We start from the raw sequence: 7,119 nt of genomic DNA on the forward strand, positions 1-7,119 counted from the left end.
TTAAAACTTAAATTAAAACTTAATATTGAAATTACAATTAAAATTTAAAAATTTAACTTAAACTTAAAACTTAAACCTAAATTAATCACTAATATTAATTTAAATCTTAAATCAAAACTGAATTGAACGTATGTTAATTGCCATTAAATAATTATAAAAATCATTTTAAAATCCTTTTAAACACTATTTTAGAAATCCTGTTAGAAATCCCTTAAAAATAAACAAAAATAATAATAATTCTTTTTAATCCATTTAAAACGTAGACACCTAACTTAAAAACTTAAATTTCATTAACTTTAACTTTAAACTTAATTATGTAATTAATAAGTAGAACTTAACTGTTTAAGTTTAACGTCATTTGAGAACTAAAATTGACTTGAATTAAACCTTACTTAACTGTGTCTAATAATTTTAATTTCATGCTAACCTCAAACTAAATTAATCCCACTTAAAAGGAAGTAAATAAAAAAATAATTATAACTAACACTTTCATTGACAACTCAATCAATTTAAATTATTTTATTAAATATTAAATCATTAAATCAAGTAAAAATTAATCAATAAATTATTGATAATGGCCAACTGTTTTTGATTTAATATAGTTTATCTTATTAAACCTTAAACTAAAGCTCAACCACCTGAATCTAATATTAATTATTGATTAATCAAACTCAAATAAACAATTATATCAAGGATACATAGATAAATATGTAAATAATATAAGTGTTACCAAATCCCTTAGAACACTTAGGTAGATAAATGTGTTAGGGCTTGAAATTTAACACACTCAAACCTTTGCATTATATTAAGGGGAAGTAATAAATAAGAAGGATTAATAAATTAAAGGAGTATCAAATTCAGGGGAAGGTTTACTTTTTAATTATCTCCTTAAGTGTTATTTTTTAATCTTCTCTTTAAAATCTCTCTAAAAAAATTCTACCTCAATTTAAAATAAATAAATAAATAAATAAATAAATAAATATCTACTTTGAATATTTTTAGCAAATATTTTCAAATTTTATGTCAGGTTCAGGGGGAGGAATTAATTAAAAATTTCCCTTTATATAAAATATTTTAAATTTTATTTGAAAAATGTTTTCTTAAAAATTTCTTAAACCTACTTTTGAAAACTAACTCTTATAAAACTAAGTTGTTTTTAAGAACTGGGTTTTACTTTTTATTGAAAATTGATTTTGAAAATTAGATTTAACTTAGTTTTGAAAATTGTGGAAATTAGATTTTTCAAAACTTAAGTTTACAAACTAAGCTTCTCAAAATCATTTTCCTTAATTTTGAAAATCAAAGTTTAAAAATCAATCTTCAAAATCAACTTGCTTAAAATTTTGAAAATTTTTTAAATCAACTCAAAATTGTTCGTTTTAAATCACAAACTTTTTATCCTTTTTACTTAGTCTTTGAAAACTGAACTTTTCAAGTATTTTAAACCATGGTTTTGAAACTAGTACTTTTGAAATTTAAAATTTTGATTTTGAAAATTAGATTTAATTATTTTACTTTATCAAAATTAGTTCTACCAAACTCCTTTGAAAACTAAAAGTAAAGTTCAAAATCAATATTTGCAAACTGAAATTTGATTTGCAAAAACTCAGTGTTGAAAATTATGAAAGTTAGATTTTTCAAACTTAAATCATTGTCAAAACTTAAGTTTTAAATTAAATCGTTTACAAACTTAGTGTTGAAAAATAAATCAGTTTTTGGAAAAATAAATTTTTCAAACTTAGTTTTGGAATTTTGGTTTTTGAAAACTTATGTTTGAAAAGCGTTTCAAAGTTGAAACTTGTTTTGAAAATTTAAAACTTGATCTTGAAATTTAGAACTTATGCACTTATGTTTGACCTTAAAAAATTAGCTATCTTTCAAAATTACAGAGTTATAAATCAGCTATCTTTCAAGACTTAGTTTCTTTTCAAAGATTTAAAGAAAAATAATCTATGCTTTAAACTCCCCCAAGTCAACTTGATTTTTTCCTTGGATTTAAAAATTATTTTCTTAAACCAAACTCAGATTTTTTCAAGATTAGCTGTGATTATTTTTACAGAAACTCTACACTATGATTGTTTACCCTTGTTTTTTGATGAATGCCAAAGGGGGAGGGTTAGGTGGTTAAGTTAGATAAACCAAATTGAAAACACTGAAACTAACTGTAAAACCAATGTACCTGGCTTTTTCGTTCTTTCACTAACTTAACCAAGTTGTCATTCCATCAAAAAGGGGGAGATTGTTGGTGCGGGTAGCACTAACGGTCTAACCCAGGTTTTGATGAATGACAAATAGGTTAAGTTAGTTTTGGTGTTATCTGACACTTTGATCAAGTGTGCAGGAGAAGTCCAGACAGGTCGACGGGCTGACCGGATGTCTGGCACGAAGTCCAGCTAGGTCGACGGGCTGACCGGATAGCTGGCGAGAAGTCCAAGCGGGTCGACGGGCTGACCGGACGCTTGGCGAGAAGTCCAGCTAGGTCGACGGGCTGACCGGATAGCTGGCGAGAAGTCCAAGCGGGTCGACGGGCTGACCGGACGCTTGGCGAGAAGTCCAGACGGGTCGACGGGCTGACCGGACGTCTGGCAGGTAAGTAAGGTAAGTCACTGGAAGGGAGTGACTGTGAGGACGCGTTCCCGGGAAGGGAACATTAGGCGTCGATCCGGCTTAGATCCATTTCGGATATCTAAGTCGAGATCGTGACTAGATTCCGGTCTCGGAAAGACGGAATCTAAGTTATACTCTTTTTATTTATCCGTTGAACTTTAACTTTGCTAACAATATGTTTTACAGGATATATATTTGCCTCGGACTAACTTTGTTTTGCAGGAAAAGGGAGTTTTCTGGAACAAGGTGGTCCGGGCGCCCGGAAGGCTAATTCTATCCAGCCGAGTCATCGCCACGTGGAGCATCATGGTTTGTGCAGCTACGTCACATTCCAGGCGCCCGGAAGGGATCCAGGCGCCTGGAACAGCATATAAAAGAAGCCCCAGACAGGAGCTTCAGATCAATCATCAATCTGAGAACTCTTCTACTGCTGGTCTTGCTGCTCGACGTTCAGTGCGACGCCAACCAAGCTTCGACAAAGCGCTCCTTCGGTTATTTAATTTCCTTGTCGGTATTGCTTTATTTTCACTAGCAGTTCCTGTGTTCATTTTTGTAACTATATTCGAATTGTTAGTGATTGTCCAACGAAAGTGGTCAAAGACCACGGGCCTTCGAGTAGGAGTCGTCACAGGCTCCGAACGAAGTAAAAAACATCTGTGTCTATTTTACTTTTCCGCTGCGTTTATACTCTAAATTTTCGAATCGATATTCACCCCCTCTATCGACTCTAACGGTCCTACATATTTTTATCCATTTATGATAGAAAATAAGATGATAGGAACTTAAAAAAATAGATGGGGAGAATATTTAGAGAGTAAAATTGGAGAGAGTAGTGAGTTGTAATGAAAATATGTGTATACATTGGTAGGTATTTATAGATGAAATTTCGAATTAGCCGTTAACTAGTTGTTAAAAATTATCCGTTTTATTCAATTTTTAATTTTAAAATTTATAATATTTTAATAAATAAATTAAAAAATATATACAAATACAAATGTGGGGTGAGCCAACCCTTTGATTGAACGCGTTCAAATTGAAAGGGTATTATAACACCCTAATAACGCATCCATTGTGGATGCTCTAACTATGAAATACATTTTCTCTTGATTATAAGTGAGGGTTTTGATTCTGGTATTTTTGAACACGTTCGAAGATTTGAGCGCGTTAATGTCTACAGATTTCAAAAAATAAAAAATAAAAAACAAATATTAACGTGTTCACACATTAAAGGCATTACGGATGCTCTAAGAGTTAATAACCACCCATAATTTATTTCTTTCGTATTGACTTTGGGATAAATTGGTGGGACACTAGGACGATCATAATCTCTTTTTACCAACTCGAGCACCGCAAGTATTCAAAAATACCAGAATCAAAACCCTCACTTATAATCAAGAGAAAATGTACTTCATAGTTAGAGCATCCACAATGGATGCGTTATTGGGGTGTTCAAAGATTTGAACACGTTAATACTATAATATAATAAAAAGATGTTCACGTCGGTATTAACATTCCAAGTTTAACACAAATACAGATGCTTTTAGAACAATGATTGACACATAAGAAAAATATTTACCTCAGTTATATCAAAATTCAAATCTCAGACTTTAAGTTAGATCATTCCGAGGGAATAATTCTTCTGGGGGTTGAACTATCAATGATTATGGGCATCGAGCATGAACATTTGTGCTTTTCAAAGTAAGAAACTTCGGTAAATTAAGTCTATGTTTTGGGATTAAATTAAGTCGTATATATATAAAAGTGTTATTCATCTGGGTTTAAACTGTTTTGAGTTAATTTTAAAATGATTCAGAATATTGTATTAATTAAAAATTAATTTCTAACAAAGTATTATTTTATTATCATGTCCTACAATAAAGTTAAATCGCTTATTCTTTAATCTGAAATAATGTTTACGTATTTCTTAAATAATAACTTTGTATGTATTTAGTGTATTTTTATTAAAATTAAATAATTTCGCTAGAAGAAGGGCTTGAACCTTCGACCTTGTGGTTAACAGCCACACGCTCTAACCAACTGAGCTATTCCAGCTTCTGTTAGCATAATTTATTATACTTATATAAAGTGTTTTTAAATATAATCAACTAGATTTTTTTATTTATAAATATTCCTAATTCTCGATATTTACAATATTGAAAAAGTAAGGGCAAAAGTTAAAAGTATTTTTGGAATTATCATAAAACAAACATTTTTTTTCATTTATTATGAAAAATAATATTCCGTTCCGTTGAATCTATTTTTATTTTTAAAAATAGTTTTTTTATATTATTCCAGCTATAATATGTACCGTTGAATCTATTTTTATTTTTAAAAATAGTTTTTTAATGTTATTCCAGCTATAATAGGTAATTACTAGTGTTACTAAAAATATATTATTTATGTTTAAAATATAATATTTACTATAATATAATATTGATCCATATGGATCAGAATTGAATATCCATATTGTAACGCTTATAAATTATAGCTTCTATAATAAAATATTATCACATATGAGTTATAGCGAAATATTAATCTGTATTGATAAAGATAACATATTTATACAGTGACAAATATAAATTTAATATGATATTATTAGTGTTAATCAGAATTTGAAGGTAGTAGTCGTTATAAAATTTATGATTTTCAAAAACAGACATTTTTAATTTTTTCCAACCTTACATGATATTATTTATATTGTCATGAATGTTTTATATGTGATAAAAGAAAATCGTACTTGTCCCATAATTTTTAAAAGAAGATAAATTATGAGGGATTTTATCTAACAATAATAGTGCACATAGAAAGTAGTGAAACAACCGACGTGGCATTATTTATTGAAAATCAATCTTGAATTTATATATGATAATATTTCTGTGTGAATCATTGTTAATCGAGTCATAAATATTTTATCATGAGTAAAAAATTTGATGAAAAAAAACATTAAATTTGAGTTAGACTTATAAATTTTTTTTATTAATTATCAGAATAAATTGAGAAGTCTCATGATTATAATGTATAGATTTTTTTTTTTTTTACATATGTATCGTAACTAAAAGTTAAACTATAAATATTTATATGATAACTTGGCATACATCCGCTGCCTCATACGCCGGGCAAATATTTTATCAGTAGAACACAAATACACAATGTCTGTGTAATTATCTTCAATAAGTATGATATGTATTTTGCCAGTTATGTGTGAAAAAATAATTTAAAAATAGTTCTCTTATAATTTAGTTTTTTTTTTTAAAAAAAAACATTAACCGACTCTTACTTTTATTTCTCAATTTTCTTTTTGAAAATTAAATTTATCAAGTCTTTCTATTACTTTTCTCTAGAGGGAAGGACTGGAAGGAATTCAAGTGGAAAAAAATTCTCGTAAAAAGAATATATATATATATATATATATATATATATATATATATATATATATATATATATATATATATATATATATATATATATATAATTTATCATGCGACATCTAACGTGGATAATTTAACATGATATTTATTATTATTTTTATTTCCCTCTGTATATATATATATTTTTTTAATGTATAAACATCTCTCTTGTATAAAAGATAGTGTTAGTTTATATAAATCAACACCATTTAAGTATTGATTTTTACAAACCAATACCACCGTTGTTGTTCGTCTTTAAAAACTAGCACTATGTTGGTGTTTGTTTTTAACGTGGTGTTAATTTTTAAAGACTAACAACAACATTGATTTGAAACTAACATCAACAAACACCATGTTGGTGCTGATCTTTAAAGATCAGTGTTAATATTGGTTTGAAACTAGTATCAACAAACACGACGTTGATACTGATCTTTAAAGACTAATACTAATACTGGTTTGAAATCAGCACTATGTTGCTAGTCTTTAAAGACCAGCATCAATTAGTACTGATTTAGTGCTAGTCTTTAAAGATCAATACTAATGCGAATGTAGGTCTTGAAAGACTAGCACCAACATTAGCGTTGGTCTTGCACCAACATTGGTATTTGTCTTTCAAGACCAGCACCAAAGACTAGTATCAATGTAGTATTGGCTGATATTGATTTCAAAATAACGTGATGTTGGTCATTAAAGACTAACATCAACATTGTTAGGACCAAAAGTAGCTAGAGGGGGGGGGGGGGGGGGGGGAATAGCTCGTCTCTTTCGCTCCGTGCTCGGCGTTGCTTGTTTCTTCAAAGATGTGCAGCGGAAATACAAAGAAACAATCACACAACGTTAACACTAGGATTTTACTTAGTATCCACCTCTAAAGGAGGTGACTAATCCAAGGATCCACACCACGCACACACCCTCCACTAATAAAACACTCCTTTATGGTAACTACCAAAGGCGGAGAAGCCCTACAACACTCTCAATACAAGAAGAAGAAAGGGAAATACAAGATAAGCAAAAGCTTACAAGATGTGCAGTAAAAACCCTAACCCTAACTTCTTCCTCTTGCAATAGATCCGCCTCTTGACTCGGAGAACCTCCAAGAACCTTC

General features: G+C 29.5%; 1 non-coding gene across 1 annotated transcript; it reads right to left on the minus strand.

Annotated features, from left to right (window-relative positions):
• Positions 1-4,585: 4,585 nt before the first annotated feature.
• TRNAN-GUU lies at positions 4,586-4,659 on the minus strand. Its single transcript has one exon. It is a non-coding gene; the product is annotated as a tRNA-Asn (tRNA).
• Positions 4,660-7,119: the final 2,460 nt, after the last annotated feature.

Source organism: Zingiber officinale, chromosome 7B, assembly GCF_018446385.1.
Source record: "Zingiber officinale cultivar Zhangliang chromosome 7B, Zo_v1.1, whole genome shotgun sequence".
Classification (NCBI taxonomy): Eukaryota; Viridiplantae; Streptophyta; class Magnoliopsida; order Zingiberales; family Zingiberaceae; genus Zingiber; species Zingiber officinale.